An 8587-nucleotide genomic window follows, 5' to 3' on the forward strand; every position below is an offset into this window, starting at 1 on the left:
GGGCCGAGCCTGTGTGTCTGTCAGTCTGCGCTGCGCCGAGCCTGTCTGTCTGTCAGTCTGCGCTGCGCCGAGCCTGTCTGTCTGTCTGGCTGCGCTGGGCTCAGCTCGCTCGGGCTGCGCCGCTCCGGGCTCGGCCGCCTCCGCTGCCGCAGCCGCTCGGCGCCGCCTTGGCCGAGGGCACCACCCAGCGGTGCGCGCTGGGACTGCAGCCGCCGCCGCCCGCAGCCCGCGCTGCCGCTCGGCCCGGCCCGCGATCCCGAACGCACCGAGACAGCCGGGGCACGAACGGAACGCGGCGGCAACCAGGGCAGCCTGAGGCCGAGGCTCAGCCCACAACGACCAACCTACATTGCCCGGTAGGACAAACCTGACAGAGAGGTTTGGGAGGTGGTAAAAACACGGGTATGCCAATGAACACTCTCCCGTCTGCGTCTCCACTGTCAGGCAATGTACCCACCCAGCGTGGCTTCTGTCAAGGGACAGTGTAAGAAAAAGCCTCGCAGACTTTTGAATAGCCTTGCAGAATTTTTCCAGGATAGAAAGTGTCTTAGGAACTTCTGTTTTCACAAAATGAGTTAGTACATCCTCTTTATTTCAGTCCTACACATTTTTTTCACATATTAAACTCAGAGGTGCACCAGTTTATAATATTAATGTCTATAACTTGGGCAGAATACAGCGTGAGGAAGTTTTTCTGAATATTCCATGCATCACAGACATTATTCAAACAACCAGTTATTCTAGAAAGGGTGGCAGTCCTCCTCTAAAGGAACAGGCTCAATACAGTGCTCAGTACATTTCAGTGGCTAAAAGGAGACTGGGCAAACATGGGAATGCAAATGCTCTAACAAAAACACAGGAAATCATCTGGGGACAGGTTTCTAGTCCCATCATGGAGCCTTGGGATTCAGGAGCAACAATGAATAGCGCGATCTCAACGTCTTTTTTTTAAAGTTCTTTTGGACTCCACTTTCCAATTATTGTCTTTTAGTATTTGTGGATTATTCCTTCAATCCATTCAATGACAATGAACATGTTTCTGTTACATGGTACAGCTCGGTTCAGTTCCAGTCCAGCCTAACACTGTTTGTGCTGCTGTATTTCCAAGGCAATCCTGAGGTGACAGAACACACAAGCCCTTCATGTAAGCTGAAGGAAGGTTTTGTTTTGCATTTTGTTGCGCTACTGTGAGCTAGATAAGGAAGACAAGACTGCTGCTGTCAAGGGGTCCAAACCCCCTCTTTCCCAGCTGCACTGGCGCTGCCTGTGCTGCAGTGGCTGCGTGGGAGCAAATCCCTGCTTCACCAGGCAGCACCACTGATGCATCTGCAGATATTTATTGTCTGCATGGAAACACATAGAGACAAGAAAGCAAACCACACACCGCTCACATCTCATGAAGAGACATCCAGAATCCTGGGAAGAAAGGGCCTAGTGCTCCCATGACATTGTGACTCAATGCTCACAATTTCCCTGCTTTCCTGTAACACAAAAAGGGCCTTTTTGCATTTCAGTGAGGATATGATTCGTTAGGGCAACATTGATACTGCCTTAAAGATCAGAATAAAAGGATCCACTGTCTTGTCAGACAGCAAGAAAAACAAGAGTATAGCTGTGACCAGTAAGCACACACATCAAGCGTGCCAGAAATGGCAGTAAGAGAGCTGAAACAAATTACTAAATAAGCGAAGAACCTTGCTCTCTGTACTCCCGTCTTTGTTCTTTGGAGTGCTAGACATTAATTCTGAAGAGAATTTTCAATAATTTGGTGAAATGAATTTCAAATACAGGTATAAACTTGAGGAATCATTGCCACATGCTGCAGCCTGGATCCCGTCCTCCCATGGGCCAAGAAGCCTCTGTCTGTGCAGACCCTGGGCTAGTTGAAGGAAAGAGCGTTGAACTGTCCTGCAGAGAGAGCCCCAGCACTGTCTGGGGCCATGTCCTCGGTGCTGACCGGGACACCGGGGAAATCCTGCTCCTCACGCGGGCCCTGGCCCACGGCGCAGCGCTGCGGGGGCAGGCTGGGCAGGATGGGCTTGAGGAATTTGAACTCGCTGTTGCCCGAGCCCGTTGTGAGGCTGAGCTCGTAGCAGTAGGCGCGGGGCAGGGTCCCTGCAGCGGCTGCATCAGCCAGGCCACTCTGCAAGGTGTCGGCAGCATAAAGCACGTGGCCAGCCTTCAGCTCCTTGCTCCTGCACGCCTTGCGAGCCACCAAGACTGCGGTGGAGATGAGGAAGAGCAGGGAGACAAAGACCAAGGCAAGGATTAAATAGGCGGTCAGGGAGCCGCCCTGATCCTCGCTGGCCGGGCTGCTGTGCGGCAGGCGCACGTCCGACAAGTCCTTGAGCAGGAGAGCGCTCAGAGCTGCCGTGGCCGACAGCGGGGGCTTGCCGTTGTCCCTGACCAGCACAACGAGCTGCTGCCTCACGCTGTCCCTCTCCGTCACCGGCCTCCTCAGACGCACCTCCCCGCTCTGGGCGCCCACGGAAAACAGCCCCGGCTCGGTGGCCCTCAGCAGGTGGTACAAGAGCCAGGAGTTCTGGCCCGAGTCGGCGTCGACGGCCACCACTTTGCTGACGAGGTAGCCCGCCTCAGCCGACACGGGCACCAGCTCACTGGAGGCTGGGCCGCTCTCCTGCGCTGGGTAGAGCACCAGCGGGGCGTTGTCGTTCTCGTCCAGCACCACAAGGCGGACGGTGACGTTGGCTCTGAGCGGAGGAGAGCCCGCGTCAGAGGCACTGACCGTCACCTCGGTCTGCCGCAGGCGCTCGTAGTCCAGGGGCCGCAGCACAAACACGTGTCCCTTCTCCGAGTTCACAGAGATGCAGGAGCACGAGGGCCGCTCTGCGCCTGCCTCTGGTGCCAGGGAATAGGTCACCTTGGCGTTGAGCCCCACGTCGGCGTCTGCAGCACTCACGGCTCCAACAAACGCCGTGGGCACGTTGTTCTCACGCACGTACATGGTGTAGGAGGTCTGGTTGAAGACGGGCGCGTTGTCATTGACATCCGAGATGTCCACGGTGAAGGTCTGCGTGCTTGTGAGAGGAGGCGAGCCCGCATCCGCTGCCGTGACACTGAGGACGTACCGAGGCGTCTCCTCGCGGTCCAGCGCGCTCACCGTCACCAGCTCATAGTAATTCTTATAGGCTGGCCGCAGCGAGAAGAAGAGCTGATCCTCCAGGGCACACGAGATCTTCCCGTTGGCACCGGAATCCCGGTCCCTGACCGTAAACAGGGCAACCACCGTGCCGGGCTCTGTGTTCTCGGGGAGGGGACTGCTGAACGAGCTGACCACCACCTCCGGGGCATTGTCATTCACATCCACCACCTCCACCAGCACCTTGCAGATTGCTGAGAGCCCCCCACCGTCTTTGGCCCTCACACGGAGTTCATGATGCTCTGCTGCCTCAAAGTCCAGAGGTTTTGTGAGTTTAATTTCCCCCATAATGGGATCAATGACAAATGCTGAATCACTCTGTCCCACTGCCTGGCTGAGTTGATAGGAGATGTCCCCATTAACTCCTGCATCCGGATCAGTTGCCAGCACAGTCAGAACCACAGTGCCCTCTGGCATGTTCTCTAGAATCTTTCCTATGTACTCCTCCTGTGTGAATACTGGAGCATTGTCATTTACATCCAGAATGACAACATCAATTTCGGTGGTGCCACTCCTGGGAGGAGAGCCCCCATCTACTGCAATAACACTGAAACTCATCTCTGCCTGCTCCTCTCTGTCTAGTGGCTTTTCCAAAACAAGTTCAAGATACTTCTTGCCTGTAATCCCAGCACCATAGGAGACACTAAAGAACTCGTTCTTGGGAGCAATACTGTACATCTGGACTGTGTTGCTACCTATATCGAGGTCTTGAGCCTCCTCCAGAGGGAAACGAGACCCAGGATCAGTCTTTTCCGTGATGTCAAAAGTCACTCGTTCCTCGGGGAAGACGGGGAGAATGATCATTGATGTCCTGCAGAGTCACCTCGACCCGAAAGAACTGCAGGGGGTTGTCGAGCAGCAGCTCGAAGGGGAGCATGCAGGTGGCGGACTGGGCGCACAGCTGCTCGCGGTCCAGCCTCCCCGCCACGACGAGGCGGCCGGAGGCGCGCTCTAAGGCGAAATGCTGCCGGCCGTCCTCCGAGAGCAGGCGGGCGCGGCGAGCCGAGAGCTGCGCCGGCGTCAGCCGCGCGTCCTCCGCCAGCTTGCCCACCAGGGAGCCGCTCGGCGCCTCCTCGGCTACGGAGTAGCGGATGGGCTCGGCGCGAGCGAGCGGCAGCGACACGAAAGCACAGAGACAAAGCACTTGCCTTGCGAGCGCCATGGCGCGGCGGCGGCGGCGGCGGCGGCGGCGGCCGGGGTCGGTGTCGGTGTCGGTGTCGGTGTCGGTGTCGGTGTCGGTGTCGGTGTCGGAGTCGCGGGTGTGCCGGGCGATTCCCCGCGGAAAGCGGCCAAGTGCGGGGCGGGCGCCTTCCCTCGCTGTCGGAGCTTCCGGCCGGCGGCCGTAACGCAGCCGGGGTGTCCCGGCAGCGGCTGACACGGGGCAGCGCTCGCTGCCGCAGCCGCTGCCACCTCCGCCCGGCTGCGCGGAGCTCTTCTAAGCTGAGATGAGCTGGGCTGGGCTGAGCCGAGCCTGTCTGTCAGTCTGCGCTGGGCCGAGCCTGTGTGTCTGTCAGTCTGCGCTGGGCCGAGCCTGTCTGTCTGTCAGTCTGCGCTGCGCTGAGCCTGTCTGTCTGTCAGTGTGCGCTGCGCCGAGCCTGTCTGTCTGTCAGTCTGCGCTGCGCCGAGCCTGTCTGTCTGTCTGGCTGCGCTGGGCTCAGCTCGCTCGGGCTGCGCCGCTCCGGGCTCGGCCGCCTCCGCTGCCGCAGCCGCTCGGCGCCGCCTTGGCCGAGGGCACCACCCAGCGGTGCGCGCTGGGACTGCAGCCGCCGCCGCCCGCAGCCCGCGCTGCCGCTCGGCCCGGCCCGCGATCCCGAACGCACCGAGACAGCCGGGGCACGAACGGAACGCGGCGGCAACCAGGGCAGTCTGAAGAGCACTCTCAGACCAGGAGGACAAAGTCGCATCCCTCAGCAGGAGAAACCGCACAGGGATAGGGCGATGGTGACATCACGGGTATGACAATGAACACTCTCCCGGCTGCATCTCCACGCTCTGGCACTGTACCCACCCAACACTGCTTCAGTCAAGGGACACAGTGCGACAGTTACTCGCCGAATTTTGAAAAGTCTTGAGAGGGCTTTCTCGGAAAAAAAAAACTGTCTAAAAGAATTCTGTCTCCACAAATGAACTAGCATGCTCTCTTTCAGTCTAACACATATTTTTCAGTCTCTAAACCCACTTACAGCAATTTACAACATTAAACTGTATCACTCCAGTATATCTCACTGTGAGGGAGGCTTTCTGAGTATTTCATGCACCACAGACATCATCCAAACAAGCAGTTATTCTAGATGGGGTGGCAGTCCTTCTCTAGAGGAACACGCTCAGTACAGTGCTCAGTACATTTCAGAGGAGAAAGGGCAAACATGGGAATGCAACAGCTCTGACACAAACACAGAAAATCATTCAGGGACAGCTTTCTAGTCTCATCAAGGAGCCTTGGGATCCAGGAAAAGCAACGAAAAGACCAAACTCAACGACTTTTTTTTTAAAAGTTCTTCTTACTAAGAGCCTGAATGACAGATGAAGGACTCCAGGCGGCTCTTGAAAATGCAGTTTATTTTATCCAAGATGTTACAGCAGCCCAGGGTCGTGGCTAACAGAGCCTGTGCCTACAGCTGTCATCTCCAGCTGCAGACAAGCCTGAAGACCGTCTAATTTTGGTTACAATGCATTATATACTTTTCTTTGCTGAGCATCTTAACACATAAGAACCAATCTATACCTTAACTTTTACCTATAGCCTATCATAACTACTGTAATTACCATACTCATGTTACTAATCTCCAATCACAAAAAGTTCGTAATCCACAGTTTAAGCTAGAAGATGATTTTCAGTTCTCTTGCAGTGGGAGATTCTGAGACCTTTTTTCTACTTGCAACCTTGGTTCGTCTGTTTGCCTGTGCTATCTTTCTGCTGGGTAAAAGCATCTTCTGTTGGAGGTGGGTTTGTCCTTTGCTGTAAGGTATAAAAACCCCTTCTAACTAACATACTCTTTGCCTTCTTAGTTATCCAGTAAGACTGGATCAGCAACGCTTTTCTTCTATATCAAAAGTTGCTTCCATTTCTCCAGATTCCACATTCAAAAATCTTTCTGCCAAGCATGCAAATCTGTGAGACTTTCTTGTCAAAACTTCTTCCTTCACCACACTTCTTGAGTCCACCGTCCAATAATTGGGTTTTTGTAGTTGTGAATTTTTATTTCAATGCATGCAATGACGATGAGCATGTTTCTACAGCTCTGTTCAGTTCCAGTCCAGCCTCACACTGTTTGTGCTGCTGTATTTCCAAGGCAATCCTGAGGTGACAGAACACCCAAGCCCTCCTTGTACGCCAAAAGGTGATTTTGTTGTGCACTTTGCTGCCCTGCTCTGAGCTGGATAAGGGAGATGAGACTGCTGTTGTTAAAGGGTCAAAGTGCCTCCTTCCCTGCTCAGCTGGCACTGCCTGCGCTGCAATGGCTGGGTGGGAGCAACTCCCTGCTCCACCAGGCTGCACTGCTGAAGCACCTGCAGACATTTGGTGTCTGAATGAACAAGAAAGTTTGTCTTGTCTGTCATAGTGACGAGAAAGCAAAGCACAGAGAGAACACATCTCAACCAGAGACATCCAGAATCCAGGGAAGAAGGGGTCGAGTCCTGAAGTGTAAAAAGGGCTTTTTGCACTTCACTGAGGAAATGTTTGGTGTGACAAATTGCGACATTGTTAAAAGCTCAGAATAAAAACATCCTATGATGTTTCAGACAGCAAGAGAAACAAGGACATAGTTGTGAGTGCTAAGCACACACATACAGCCTGTTAGAAATGGCAGTAACAGAGCTGAAACAAATTACTAAATAAGTGAGAGAAGCTTCCCCTCCTTGACTCCCGTCCTTGTTCTTTGGAGTGGCAGACTGGGTTTATTCTGAGGAGAATTGGAAGAAAGATGGTTGAACCACCTGCAAACACAGCTTAATTCTGGAGGCATCATTGCCACGTGCTGCAGCCTGGATCCCCTCCTCCCATGGGCCAAGAGCCGCATTCTTAGCTGGCGAAACCAAGGCGAGATAAAGCGTTGGTGACAGCACGGGCATGCCACTGAACACTCCTCTGGCTGCATCTCCCTGCTCAGGAACTGTACCCACCCAGCACTGCTTCAGACAAGGCATACAGTGACACAGTCCGTCGCAGAATACTGAAAAGCCTTGTCAGGGCTTTCCCTGAAATAACGTATCCAGGAAGAATTCTGTCTCCGCAAAATGGGGTTACAGTGCTCTCTTTATTTTAGTCTAACACATATTTTTCAGTTTGTAACCCAAGAGTTATACCAATTCACAACGAGAAACTGAATCACTTCAGCACAACACAGCGGGAGGGAGGCTTTCTGATTATTTCATGCATCACAGTCATCATTCAAACAGCCAGTCATTCTAGATGCGGTGGCAGTCCTCTAGAGGAACAGGCAATGTAAGACTCAAAGTTCAGAGAGCAGGAGAAAGGGCAAAACAGAGAATCCAAGTGCTCTAACACATATGGGGAAAGTCATAAGAGGCCAGCTTTCCAGTCCCAACAAGAAAACACTGGATTCTGAAACAAGAATGGGGAAACAAAACTCAAAGTCCTTTTTCCAATGGTTTTCAAACTATCATATTTGGGACTTTTCCTTGAGAGAATTCTCTGATGGACACGAGGCATATTTTAATGCCCCCAAAGAGAATGAATTCATGTTCATGACCCTGTACAGTTATCCCCTGTGCAAACACAGCTTGACCTGACACTGCTGTATTTCCAAGGCAATTCCAAGGAGACAGAACACCAAATGCACACTCACAGGACAAAGGAAGATATTGTTGTGCGTTTTGCTGCTCTGCTCTGTTTTGGTGTGCTCTGCTGTGCCCCGGAAGGATCCAAACTCCAGTCAACTTTCACGCAGAGCTGGAATTGCCTGCACTGCAATGGCTGGATGGCACAAATTCACCCTTTCAGTGGGCAGCGGGAGTGAAGCATTGGCAGATGCACAGTGGTGGTACAGACAGACACACTGAGAAGAAAGTGTAACACACAGAGCCCACCCATCTCAGGCAGAGACATCCAAAAGCACCATGCTAATAGAACATCGTGACACAGTATTCAGAACGACCTTGCTCTCCCGGGAAAAGGGCTTTGCGTCACTTCAGGAGGTGTGAGATTTGTCTACACAACACTGCTAATGAGCTATAGCAAAGAATAAGAAGTCCAAGGTCTGTTTTGAAAGCAAGAGATAAAAGAGCATATTTGGGAGTCCATGATTAAAATCCATCAGAAATGATTGTTGCAGAGCTGAAATATACCACGGTCTGCAGAAATTAATCTGAGTGTCTTCTATTCCTTATTTGTTGTTTTGGAGTGGAAGACAAATTTTACTAAAAAAGGAATTTTAAGGATATTGACTAGGACAGTTGGGAAGA

At 52.9% G+C, this 8587-nt stretch overlaps 1 protein-coding gene and 1 pseudogene across 1 annotated transcript in view; both read right to left on the reverse strand.

Annotated features, from left to right (window-relative positions):
- LOC119706492 (protocadherin beta-15-like) overlaps positions 1–5992 on the reverse strand; it is a 28261-nt gene extending 22269 nt beyond the window's left edge. Inside the window, exon 1 of the mRNA XM_038150269.1 lies at positions 4571–5992. The gene's annotated coding sequence lies outside the window, so the exon portion shown is untranslated. The remainder of the gene's footprint in view (positions 1–4570) is intronic.
- LOC119706493 lies at positions 11–4362 on the reverse strand (annotated as a pseudogene).
- Positions 5993–8587: the final 2595 nt, after the last annotated feature.

Source organism: Motacilla alba, chromosome 13, assembly GCF_015832195.1.
Source record: "Motacilla alba alba isolate MOTALB_02 chromosome 13, Motacilla_alba_V1.0_pri, whole genome shotgun sequence".
NCBI lineage: Eukaryota > Metazoa > Chordata > Aves > Passeriformes > Motacillidae > Motacilla > Motacilla alba.